General features: G+C 40.5%; 1 long non-coding RNA gene across 1 annotated transcript; it reads left to right on the top strand.

Annotated features, from left to right (window-relative positions):
- Positions 1-230: 230 nt before the first annotated feature.
- On the top strand, positions 231-1,263 carry LOC107777361 (uncharacterized). The gene is made up of 2 exons (XR_012710425.1): positions 231-841; positions 1,011-1,263. It is a non-coding gene; the product is annotated as an uncharacterized LOC107777361 (long non-coding RNA).
- Positions 1,264-14,373: the final 13,110 nt, after the last annotated feature.

Genomic DNA, 14,373 nt, shown 5'->3' with positions numbered 1-14,373 from the left:
ACGGTCAGTCTTATTTTAATAGTTATTTTACTTAAGTAGGAATAATTAATAAATGAGATCGTTTTAATCTCGTTCGCAGGGAAAGAATAAAACTTGGGCTCGAGCAACCCATTTTTAGATCTAATTTTGGACCTAACCCATAATTCCCAAGACCATAATTCTTAGGCCCATACCCCTAACCTAATTCCTATTCCTATATAATAGTACCTACACCCTAAAAAATCAGGGGGACACTGCACACTGATGAGCCGCAACAGTGCAAATGAGGAGACCCATCTCTGAATTTCATCTCCTTAGTGACCCCCCTCCCAGAAATCAACCCGCAAGAGAACGCCCAAAGCTCTCTATCTCTGTTCATCACCGGAATTCACCACCGGTCGACCACCCCATAAACACGACCTCTGACCTGACCCATCGCCTGAACCCCACAGCTCCAACTCTGCCGGAAACCAGACGCACGACGCCACAGCCGTCATCGCCGCCGGCAGCACTCCCACTAAAATCGACCACCAGCTGCCAGATACACACGCACACAGGTCGTGAGGCGGAGGGAAACATAGAGCTAATAGAGAACAAAAAAGAGGAAAAAAACTGAATATATATCTTGTTTTTCTTCGTTTCTTATTTCAGTTTTGTTTTTTTTTTAAATCATGGTATTCGCTTGAGCATTGGAAGATTGTCGTTTTGGATACAGGTTCGAGGTGTGTCGCGGTCGAGTTTGAGTTTTGTCGAATTTCAGTTTGTTGGTTTTTTGGTGGCTGATTTTCCGTTGAGGTCCGATGGACATTCGATTGGAGACCTATCAGTAATCAAATTCTTAAAAGCATTTTGCTGCTCTAAGGTTCACTTTTACTCTCATTGTAGTTCTTTTGTTTCCTTCAATAATCATAAATGGATAAGTTCTGTTACTGATATTTTAGTGGTTACGTTTAGTGCTACTGAATAATGTCATCTATGTTGCTTCTATGTTAACTTCTATGATTATTGTTGATAAAGTCGATTCGTTGCAGTAATATCTTTTGTGGATAAAATTGCACAATAGTGAGGCATCATATTTTCAGTTTGGTATAAAGTTGCAATGTTGTGGATACACAGGCGAGCATTCTCACTTGAAGTTGTCTTAGCTATTTTATTTCCATCGTCCAATTTGACTAGTCTGGAAGCCTGAATATTGAGATTGAGTTTGATGGACTATTAGGTGCCATTACTTTAAGATGATGTATTAATAGATTGAATGCGTAAAATGGAAACATTTTTTTGAAAGAATGTCATATTAGAATAGGAGCTATTAGTATTTAGTAGTATGTGTTATAACTTGGTTGTTAAAAATGCGTAGTTGCTGTAGGCGCTCTATCTTAAAATTACCTTCCTAAACTCGGGTGCGCATTTATGTGACCCAAATCCAAATCTCAACAATGTTAGATAAAATATGTCGAGTACCGCAAGTGCATTTATGTGACGTGGTTCAAAACGTATTTTAAATGACATTGCAATCCTCCTGAAAGATGATTAAAAGCGGTTAATAAGTTAAAATTGTACCATAGGCTAAAACATGTGTTAAAATCAGATAATAGGCCAATAATAACAGTTGAGCGACCGTGTTAGAACCATGGAATCCGGGAATGCCTAATACCTTCTCCCGTGTTAACAAAATTCCTTACCTGGATTTCTGTGTTCGCGGACTGTAAAACAGAGTCAATCTTTTCCTTGATTCAGGATTTGAATAGGTGACTTGGGACACCATAAACTATCCCAAGTGGCGACTCTGAATTTAATAAATAAATAATCCCGTTTCGATTGTCACTTAAAGTTAGAAAAAACTCCCTTATACTCCCTTCCGGGGTAGGTAAAAAGAAGGTGTGACAAGAGCCATCATCGTAGTTCTCATAACTGTTATTCCTCCATCGAGTGCTTTAAGCCGGCCATCTGGCTCGAGGCCCAGATTTTCAACCATTCGGTTTGATTATTACATCATTTTTTAAGCTATAATTTTGCCTCCTAATCTTATACTTAGCATCCACTGCCTAACAAGTAGCATAAGAATAGATCATGTATTTTTAGAACCACAAAATCAAATTCAATTATTATTACCATTTTCACGATACACAGTTTGGCGCCCACCGTGGGGCTAAAAATAATAGTGATTATTTTCTTGCTGGTTTAACTACATAACGCAAGTTACTTTTTGCACTTTTTCTTGTCCAAGATCTTTGATTTCATGTCAAAATGTCTAACTCAGTAAATGCACATGAAAACAACAATCTTGAAGACCACGAAGAGAACGGTGTGGATGTTCCAGGTGCTGGTATACCACCACGAAACCCTGAGAATGCACCAGAACCAATTCCCGTGGACGCGGTCTCACGCGATGCCCAACACGTCGATATAAGCTCCCACACTAATAGGAGCGTACATAAAGGAGATCAACAAGAAGTCCAAAAAACAGCTGTAGACACAACAGCTGGAAATCGCTCAGCTGCAGAGCCACCAAAAAACCCCAAGTACGGCGGCCTCGGGAACGACCCTTCGGACCGAACAGGTACCAGAAAGATCAAGCAACAACGGGTCGGCAGCCGACCCCTCCATCATAAAGATGCTCGAGGATCACACAAGGAGGATCAAGTCGGGCGAGAAGAAGATAGAAGCCAACGATAAGAAGGTCGAGACCTACAATTCCAGCGTCGACCAAATTTCGAGCGCACCCCCGATCCTGAAAGATGTGGATTCGAAGAAATTCATACAGACCCATTCCAAAGAAGTTCAGAATGCCAGACCTTCCGAAGTACAACGGAGCCTCAGATCCTAATGAACACGTTACTGCTTACACTTGTGCAGTGAAGGGCAACGACCTAAAGGGTGACGAGATAGACTCTGTCCTACAGAAAAAATTCGAAGAAACTCTTTCGAAGGGGACAATGATGTGGCATCATAACCTGGCCCCAAACTTGATAGATTCATTTGTCATGCTGCCAGATTCTTTCATAAAGGCACATGTTGGTGCCATCAAAGTAGCAACAAGGAAATACGACGTCTTCAAGATCAAGCAGAGGGAGAATGAGATGCTGCGAGGGTTTGTATCTAGCTTTCAACTAGAACAAATGGAACTACCACCAGTTTTCGACGACTGGGCAGTGCAGGCCTTCACTTAAGATTTGAACGAACAAAGCTCGGTGGCTTCGAAATAGCTGAACTAGAATTTGGTTGAATACCCGCCATGACTTGGTCGGATGTTCACAACCGATATCAATCGAAAATTAGGGTCGAGGATGACCAATTAGGAGCCCCTCGGGCTCGGTATACCCAAGCAGTCTTATGGCGAAAGATCCAAAGCCAAACAAAGAACGGTACCAGCCATACACCGAAGACAGGAGAAACGCCCCGAGGCATAACATACCCTGGAATGATCGAAGAACGGACTGAGGGCAGAACCCTCGGGGACTCGTCAACAGAGCCGGGTTCGATAGGCACGCAGGGCCGACGGAGGCACCCCGCTTGTCGGAATACAACTTCAACGTCGATATTTCAGATATCGTGTTTGCCATCAGTAAAATCAGAGACACCAGGTAGCCAAGGCCTGTACAATCAAATCCTTCACAAAGTAACCATAACTTAGTGTGTGAATTTCACAACACACACGGTCACAAGACCAAAGATTGCCGGCAACTCCGGGAATAGGTAGCCCGACTACTTAACAAAGGTCACCTCCGGGAATTCCTCAGCGACCGGGCTAAAAATTAGTTCTGTATAGAGAGGCGATCAAAAAGAACGAAGCATATGAGCCACAACATGTTATCCACATGATCATGGGAGGGGTCGACACCCCACAAGAACCCACTATCAGAAGAAAGAAAATATCCATCACCAAAGAAAAGCGAATTCGAGGTTACGTACCCGAGGACGCCCTCACATTTAGCGACAAGGACATCGAAACCTTGTCTCAGCCTCACAACGACGCACTAGTAATTTCCTTCCTTGTGAATACATTTCAAATTAAACGTGTACTTGTGGATCTAGGTAGCTCGGTCAACATCATCAGGTCGAGGGTCGTGGAGCATCTCGGACTGCTCGGCCAAATTGTGCCCACCTCTCGAGTCCTTAATGGATTCAATATGGTGAGCGAGACAACCAAATGGGAGATCACCCTCCCGGTCAATGTAGCCGGCACTATCCAAAATGCCAAATTCCACATCATCGAAGGAGACATGAGGTACAACGCTTTGCTGGATGGCCATGGATACACTGCATGAGAGCAATACCATCAACCCTTCATCAAATGATGAAGTTTCCAATAAAGGACAGAATAAAAATCATGTACGGGGAACAACATGCAGCAAGGGAGATGTTCGCAGTGCACGACGTGGCACCGACACCGACATCTTCGACACTGAAGAAACTGCAGGACAAACAAATAGTGAAATAGAAACCACAAGACATGTTCTCGGCTATACCTGAATGAACAAATAAAGGACCGTACCGTGTCCTTAGAGCAAATACTGAAGGCCTACCGAGGCTCAAAGCGCCATCGCCACTAAGATATAACCATCTCCCTTTTAATTTACACTTCACACTAACCTTTATATAGGTGTCCAACTGAGACAGTCGAAGCGCTAATCCAGGTCAAAGACCATAAGGTTTCAAAGTATACGTTGCACTCTTTTCCTTTGACCGGGTTTTTATCCCGACAAGGGTTTTATCAGGTAAGGTTTTTAACGAGGAAACATCTATATGCTACCTAAGGAAAACTCAACAAGTATTCAAGGCTTCTTTTGCAATCAACCTCGAATACTGGGGGCATTCCCTCGGAAGGTCACCTACTCGGAGAAGACAAAATGCGTTAAATGGGGTCTTGAAAGGAAAATAATGTACCGGGCCAAACAGTCGAACGAACCATGTCAGTGTAGGATAACTAAGACCTTAACAGCAAAGACATGTATACTTGTACCAAGTAATCAAAGAATACTTTCCAAAAGCATTTTGCGTTTCAAAGAAGCTTAATTTTTTTTACAAAAATGGCTCCTCTGTCAAAAACATCCCGAACACTCAGGAACTGGCGTCAACAACTCAAAACAATGCAAACCCCGGGTTGGATCTTCAAACTCGTAAGACCTCAATGAGGCAACATTAAGATCACAAAACAGCTCTAGAGCCAAAAACATTCCGAACACTCGGGGACTAGCGTCAAAAACTCAAGGCCACATGACCTTCGGGTTAGAAACCCCGAAATCGTAAGCCATCAATGAGGTAATACTGAGTTTATAAGTAATGGATCCCGAGCCAAGAAACCCACGATGACTCAGGACTGCCGCCAATCGCCACCCCCATCGACTTATCAAAACCTGAGGCGACAAGATCACATGCAGGCAGCCTCGGTCTCGTAAGATCTATATAAGGCAATAACAATATCTGTAAGACCTCAAGCAAGACATGAACCATACTTGTACTAAGTGACAATATCTGTAAGACCTCAAGCAAGGCATGAACCATACTTTTACCAAGTAGCCAAAACTGTAAGACCTTACTCAGCCACCGAGCCAAACATCTCGAGGTGCTCGATCATCGCCATATAATGACTCACAATCGAGGTTTCTATAGAACCGTCGAAGAGCGAGGCAAACACAATTTCAAAAAGTCCTTAACGAGGGAAAAATAAAGCCTATATAAGAGGTCGTCCGACCCAATGCGTAAGAGCCACTGTCGCCATCACATACAAGAGGTTGTACTGACCCAACGCATAAGAACCATTATCGCCAGCCCGTACAAGAGGTTGTGCCGACCCGATGCGTAAGAGCCTAAGGGCAAGCTTTAAATTCAAAAACTTGAGGGTCGAATGAGCTCGAGTCGATACCCGACTCAGAGATTGAACCCAAAAAAGTTAACTAAATATGCCTAAGAGAAAAAGCATAAGAGCTCAGACGCCGACTTATACTAAAAGGTCATACCGACCAAGTGTGTAAGAGCCTACGGGAGACCCAAGGCCATACCATGAATCTAGGAATTCCTTTTAACTCGAAGACCAATTCATCTGAATAAAATCAAGGTAAAGGGAAATGCATGAAAAATAAAATCACGAGGCTTCTTTTTACACATATATGTGAGAGAATACAAGCTTCATTTATAAAGTTCTTTGAAAGCACTATAGGAATGGCCTAATATAATCTATGTCCCCCTCGGGGACTATGGTCTGTTGACCTCTTTCTCGCCATCTTCAGCATCAGACAGAAGAAACATAGCATCATATTCTTCCGCCTTCTCCTGCTTTATCTCTTCCGAGAGATCGAAGTCCCTGGCATGAATCTCCTCGAGGGTTTCCCTCCGAGATTTGCACATCGCGTACTCTTTATCCCTACTCCCCTAGTCAAGAGCCCCCCTTAACTCAGCACGAGCATCGGCAGCCTCCTTCAAATAGGAAGCCACCTTCTTATCAGCCTTAGCTCAGATTATTTCGGCTTCAGCCTGGGTATCCACAACTTTGGCCTTCATCTTCAGGAGCTCAAACTCAAGTCTTGGAATCATGTCCGTTTGGACCAAGCTGTTTTTGTGAGCGTTGCGAAGTTGCACTTCGAAGGCAGAAGCCTTGGCTAAAGCATCTTTCTTAGCCGATATATGGGTATCCACCCGAGCCCTTATCTCATCACGCTCGTGCTTGGCTTGACCAATTTCATTCCTAAGGCATTCCAGGTCTTTTGTCTTTTTCTGCAGCTGAAGTAAACGAAACATTAGCCTCGAAAGATAGAAGAAGAAACACGCACTCCCTTGAAGCAGAAGTTACATGCTCCTCGAGGTAGCTTTCGTAGTTCAAACTGCGACTCGCCTCATATCGCAAGTGTGACAACTCGTCCTACCTTTCATCGCAAAGAAGCCTGAGGTATTTCTCCCCATCTACGGATTTTCGCAGCCTGGCCTCATGGCGAAGCAGCTCAGATTTGAGCTTGTTAAAATCCTGTGGAAGAGAAATGTGATAAGAGAGCGAAAATTGCAAAAACTATGAAACCTATGTGATCAACTAACACTCACCACGGAGTAGAGCTATTGAGTTCCCTAGAAAGTCGAACGCACATTTGCTAGCCTGGCTTCGTCAAACCCGATAGAACCACTCCCGAGTTGGTATACGGTCATCCGACATATGTGGCCCCTGGCTTCAAACGCCCCTCGAAGTACCTTCGACGGGAGAAGAAGTTGGAATCAGGGATCCCTCGTTCCTCGAAGTACCTTCGACGGAAAAGGAATATGGTAGCGGAGGAGGGACCATTTTTCTAAAGTTAGAGATCTCGGGTGCTGCAGGTTCGGCTGACACGCCCTCTCTAAGCCTCGGGGCCGGACTCGTCTTGCTATAATCATTTTCGTCCTGCAAAGACCTTTTCTGCCTATTATTATCATTATTATCCCTCGGTCCTAAAGCCGACGATCCTCCTCCCTTTCCTAGAGGGGGTGATCTTGTTTCAAAGAACTCCCTAATGCCTACGATGACAGAGTTAGTACGCAGAAAGAAAAAGTGCCCTTCAAAGAAGGGGGGAGCAGATCACATAGCACGTATCATGGTGTTTTGCCTACCATCTACCCCTGGATAAAGCTCACCACTTATGCTCGTTATAAGTCGAGTGGGTCGCTAACTTCCGAGCCCAATCCGGCAGGTCGGGGACATCCATGAAATTGCTGCAGAAAATGAAATGAAAAAATATCTTTACGGAGCCCGCCTCCACTATGGACAAAGCGATAAAAATACAATTCTACCACTTACGTGTGAAATTCCATTTCTCAAGAAATGGCAAAAACTCTCTAGGGATAATATTGACTGTCCGTGCTTGAACAAACTGGCTCATCCACCCTCGGTCCTCGCCCTCTTTGTCGTTAACGGCAGGGGACCGGGTGGATCGATGCCGCAGAGTAATCAAGACCCGGTAATGTAGAGGTCGATATAACCTAACGAGATGGCTAAGGGTGAATTCGAGCCCGGCCTTATCCGCAAAATACATTATCATCAACACTATCTTCCAAAGGATGGGTGAGCCTGCGCCGGTGTTACATCTCATACATTAATATTAGGATAAGTTGTAGTAACTCATATGAGCTCGAAGGGATTAAGATCCCGTAAGTTTAACAACCTTAATACCGTCATATACATATTGATATGATATTTTGAGTGGAGTATTTTTGTAAAAAGCTTGAAAATTATGATTTTTATATAGTTATTAATAGTACTGCTTTCGAATATGCTTTAAATTTTACACATATATAATATGAGAAAGTTTACGAGATTTTCTTTATTGTAAAAATAGAAATTATTTTCTCACAAGAAAAGGAGATTATCTTTTTACAATTATAAGAATGAAGCGTACGAAAAATTTATACTCTTTTTATGAGATTATAAAAATTAGACGTTGATTATATATATATATATATATATATATATATATATATATATATATATGTGTGTGTGTGTGTGTGTGTGTGTGTGTGTGTGTGTATGTGTGTGTGTGTGTGTATTATGTACGTATAATATACATAATCTATATATTTTTTTCGCTAACAAATGCAATTAATTTGGGCCGATTGATTATTTAGTGGGGCCTGGGGAGGGTAGTGTGTATGCAGCCCTTACCCCTACCCTGGGGTAGAGAGGCTGTTTCCAAATAGACCCCCATCATCTTTCCCTCTAAGAACTTCCCACCTTGCTCTTGGGGAGACTCGAACTTACAACCTCTTGGTTGGAAGTGGAGGTTGTTTACCATCAGAGTAACCCCTCTTGTCTATATGGTACCACTTGAGCATAATAATAAAGTTATATAAAGTGTGTTAAGAGTGAATAGTATTTAAAGTAAGTTGAGAATTCTTAATTATGTGAATAATTGGTTAATTATTGATTAGTAGGAGATTAACAAGTTAATTAAGGAACTTGTGAATAAGCTTAATCAAGTTTGGATAAACCTATTAGCCAAAAAAAGACGTGGCAGCTACTTAATAATATTTGGTGACTCTTAAGCTTTCATAAAAGGTGGCAAAAGCAGAAAACACGGGAAAAAAAATCCAACCCCTATTCAGAGAAACATGTGTATAGACAAAAGGGTGTCGATTTGAACCAGAATTCGGGTCGACCCATGTTGTCTTTCAGGTTAATCTTCTTTCACATTACATCTCTTTATGAATGTACATATATTGAGTCATAATAATTCATGTTGTACAGCTGAAGTTAATGCTTAAAAGATCAGAACTTGGTATCTTCTTTTTATAGTGTATATTACTTTAAATTTGATAAGTTTTGGATCTTTGTTGTGTAAAATAGAAGGAAAATGGAAGACTTTTCTTGATTAGAGGAATAAACTCCAAGAATGTATACTTTCATGTTTAGTACACTATTAACTGTTAAAGTTCACGCTAGGTGTTGAGTTAATTTTGCTAGTATATCTGGTTGAAATCAAAGGTAGATTCAGGAGCCTTTAGTCAGTGGATGCGGAATACAATGGCATTCTGAGAAAATCTTATTAACGTATTTCTTATGCATTTCATGCATTGCATTCATTTACACTAACCCATGACCAAATGGCATTATATACGCGTATATATGTATATATATGTATATGAGATATGGGAAAAGGTTACGGCGTTATATACGCACCACCACCTGATCAGTTGGTATACGTTGATGATTTGCCCACAGTGGCCGAGATGATATTATGGGATGCTCTCAGAGGTTTGATGATGTTATGAACGCATATACATATATGTATGTATATATATGTATATGGGATATGGAAAAGGTTATGGCGTTATATACACACCACCACCTGATCAGCTGGTACACGATGATGATTTTGCCCATAATGGCTGAGATGGTATGATGGGATGCCCTCAAAGGCTTTATGATGTTATGTACGTACAGACCTATGCATTACATGACATTCATACGCATATGCATGACACTATAAGTATTTCATGATATACAAAATCATCCAGACTTACATGTTAAGTCATTTACTTTATATTTCTTTCATTATTTTAATTAATGTTGACTTATTATTATGTTTTAGTTCTGCCCTACATACCCAGTACATTATTCGTACCGACGTCCTTTTATTGGGGATGTTGCATTCATACCTGCGGGTATAGATAATCAATTTGACGAGTCCTTATGGTAGATGAGATTGACATTCAACGAAGGATCGGTAAGACTCCACCTCATTCGGAGTGCAGCCGAGTCTATGAGTCATCATGTCAGAGTTTTGCTACAGACTTATGGGTAGGTCGGTACCCTGTCCCATTTGATGTCGAATAATCTTAGAGGCTTTGTAGACAGAGATTCACTTTGTACTGTATGTCAGAGGCCTTGACGTCCCGTATGTATTCATATTTTTAGAAAAATGGTTCAATGCTACAGTATTGCCCACTAATAGTTATACATTACAAATTATGGCCATGTTGGCCCTTGATAATAAAAAATAAAAAGTTGCAGAGAGCTTCACTCGGGCCAGTGCGGCACCGGTGCCAACCACGCCTCCCCAGGTTTGGGGCGTGGCAAAGTGGTATCAGAGCGGGTCGTGTCCTAGGGAGTCTATAAAGTCGTGCCTAGTAGAGTCTCACTTATGGGTGTGTTGCGTACCACATTTATAATTGAGAGGTTATAGGACATTTATGAAATGTTTCCCTTCTTTTGTTTCTAGATCGTGTCATAGAGCTAAGTCGTGAGAAGTCAATATGAAGCATTCACTAGATTTTGTGTGCACCAAGGGTGAAGGTATCACAGTATAGCTTTAAGGCGTAATGTGGAAGGAAGGTTATGAAAGAAACAGAAGATACAATGCGAGATTGTAAAGTAAGTAAGGTAAATGTGAAGAAGATACAAGATACTCAAGTACAAAAGGTTGTGAATAGTCGAGATTTTGGACAAAGGTTGGGTTTTACTTCAGTTTACAGATGAGACCCTAGCGGAAATTTTGTAAATCTCTAAGAATAAACATTCGAGAACGAATGTTTCTAAAAGGGGGAAGTATGTTACATCCCGTACTTTAATATTAGGATAAGTCATAGTAACCCATATGAGCTCGAAGGAATTAAGATCCCATAAGTTTAACAACCTTAATACCGTCATATACATATTGATATGGTATTTGAGTGGAGTATTTTTGTAAAAAGTTTGAAAATTATTATTTTTATATAGTTATTAATAGTACTGCTTTTGAATATGCTTTAAATTTTATACATATATAATATGAGAAAGTTTACGAGATTTTCTTTATTGTAAAGATAGAAATTATTTTCTCACAAGAAAAGGAGGTTATCTTTTTACAATTATAAGAATGAAGCGTATGAAAAATTTACACTCTTTTTATGAGATTATAAAATATAGAAGTTGATAATCAACCAAAATACTTGAGGGGGCTGTTAGATTACTAGAAGACAAAGGTTGACATTGTTGTTGGGCCTCTTATTGTAATTAGTTGTAAATAGATTTAGCAGTGGCCCATTCTAGTTTTGTATCAGTTGTGACTGGGCCACCGGGTCAAAAGCCCACTATTTATGTATATTACTTTTGTTTCTATCTTTGTACAAAAAGGAACAGATTCATTTTGAGATAATAGAAAATATCTGAGGCTTCTCTCTCTCCTTCTCGAAGCTTCTCTCAAGTGCAACACTTCACTTGCATTTTCCATTTCTTCTCTAGATTTACAACATCTAACATGGTATCAGAGCATAGATCCTGATGGTTCACTTCGTCTGCTTCCGATCGATGTTAATCATCTCGTTCTTTGTCGAATTTCGGATTTTTTGTTGCTCTCATGCTGGATTATGGTTTTGTCCGAATTTGCTGGAAGTTTTCGGAACATTTTTGCTTACTTCTACTGGATCTTCGATTTTGATGGAGATATTGACTGATTTTCTAACTATTTCGAGCTAGGGTTTTGACTTTTTCGAGCTAGGGTTTCTCCGTCATTTTTTGCTGACCCGTCTAAAGCCTCTTCTTCGATTTTACAAGGCTGTTCTCTTTTCGGTTGCAAAAGAGGAGGGTAAATCAGTTCTTCCTCACATTTCTTAATTTTTGATGAATATTGGTTGGATACTGTGTTTTGTTAGCCTATATTTTCACAATAACGAATGATAATCTTGTTATTACACCTTCCTCATCATCTACTGCGCCTCGCATAGTGTTTCATGAGGATGATTTTACGCATCCCTGTCACCCTCTATATGTGCATCCATCGGATGTACTAGGAACTTCTTTGGTTTCTAGTCCATTTGATGGCACCTGCTATGGCAGCTGGAGGAGAAATATTTTAGTTGCTTTCTCCATTCGCAATAAACTTGATTTTATTAGCGGTTCTTCTACAAAGCCGCCTCTTGGGTATCCTCTGGCTCGCCAATGGCAACGATGTAATGATCTTGTTGTTTCATAGTTGATCAATTCTTTGTCAAAAGAGATATCTCGTAGTGTAGAATATTCTGAGTCTGCCAAGGAAATTTGGTATGAATTGGAAGAGAGATATGGTAAGGCTGATGGGGCTAGAGTCTTTGAGCTAAAGAAAGAATTAGACCATATTTCACAAGGGTCTTTAGACATAGCCTCTTATTTTAACAAAATCAAACAACTCTGGGATGAGATAGCATCTTACAAGATCAGAGTTTGTACTTGTGGAGGGAAAGCTGTTGAGGATGAAGAGCAGAAGGTTTATCAGTTCCTTATGGGTCTGAATGATACCTATATGCAGACTCGCAGCAACATTCTAATGATGAAGCCACTTTCATCTGTTGGAAATGTGTCAGAGACATGTGTCTTCTACCTCTCAGTTTTCATCTCAATCTACTTCTTTTCATGCTGGGACTTCTAAGCCCCCATTTCCTTCCAAGGTTTCCTTTGATGGGACCAGGAATTCTCTTATTTGCAAGTACTGCAAAAAACCTGGTCACTCAATAGATAAATGCTATAAGCTGCATGGATATCCTCCTCATTTCAAGTTCAACAAAGGACCTCCTCCTCGCAGATCTGCTGCACATGTTGAGCTTGACTCTCCTGGTGCTAATTTTGTGCCTGGTAGTTCTGCTGGTCCAGCTGAGCATGAAGAATCTTCTGTGATACCTAGCCTCACCAAGGATCAATACTCCCAGCTGATGACCTTATTACAACAATCCCAAATTTCTGCTTCCCCACACTCTCCACCTCTCTTGGCTTCTGCTAACTTTGCTGGTAAGCTCATGCCTTATGAGGGTGTTTCTTATGGAGCTTGTATGTTATCTAGTGTGAATGGCATTGTTTGTATAATAGACTCCGGAGTTACTGATCATATGAATTCTATAAAAAGCCTACTTTTTGACATAATCACTCTTCCCATTCCATATCTTGTGTCTCTCCCAAATGGGTACAAATTTAAAGTCACCAATGTTGGATCTTTAGCTTTGTTCCCTGATTTAATCCTTCATAATGTCCTTTACATTCCCAGTTTCAAACATAATCTCATATCTGTTCACAAACTTTTAAATCATTGTGATGATGTTGTTCAGTTTACGAAGTCTGCTTGCACATTCCAGGGCCCTTCAGTGAAGAAGCCAGTGGTGCTTGGTAGGCTGGACACTGGACTTTACAAGCTATTTCAGCATGTGACTTCACCTATTGAGTCTACTCATGTGAACTATTGTTCTTCAGTTGTTTCTTCTTTACCTGTTTCCTCTTTACCTGTACTTTCTACTACTGATGCTGATGTGAATGACAATTCATCTGTAATACCATACTTACTTCAAATAAAGTGAATAATTCTGATGTTGTTTAGCATTATAGACTTGGACATATACCATTTTCCAAGATGAAATTTATTTCTAAATTTTATATTGCATTGTGCTCCTAATTTTTAAAAAAAATCATGTCCAAATCAGACATTGCAGTAACTCTGGGTTCTACAAGAATATTACTAACCTAAGCCACTCTATCTTTGCAAACAGACAAATTTAAGTGAAATTTTTTTTTGAAGAACTTTACTTACTGTTGTAGAAGAAACCATCGAAGGAGAAGCAAAGAACCCCACAAACTGTTCTTGTCCCTTCTTTCATTATCATATATGCCTGAAAGCATTCATCATTTGATTATGAGCATTCATCATATGATTATGGTTCCGTTGACATTGGGATGAATATGAACCTTCACTACTTGAAGCACTTGTACCACAAAAATGAGGTCTTGCTTGTTTAAAAACTCTTCAGGAGACATAGGTCCTAATCTTAAATATCTCACCCTTTCGGAGTTCTCTTTTCCTAGTACCTTATCAACAACATCATTTGGCAAAATTTGAGACTCATCTATGATGCTTTGGCTCAAAGCTAACTCAATTTTTTCCTACACATACAAAACTCATTGTCACAATTAAACCAACAAGAATGTATTTGTCTAGTGTA

This window comes from Nicotiana tabacum, chromosome 6 (genome assembly GCF_000715075.1).
Source record: "Nicotiana tabacum cultivar K326 chromosome 6, ASM71507v2, whole genome shotgun sequence".
NCBI classification, from domain to species: Eukaryota; Viridiplantae; Streptophyta; class Magnoliopsida; order Solanales; family Solanaceae; genus Nicotiana; species Nicotiana tabacum.
Note: the sequence above shows the minus strand (reverse complement) of the source record. Positions and strands in the feature narration are given on the sequence as shown.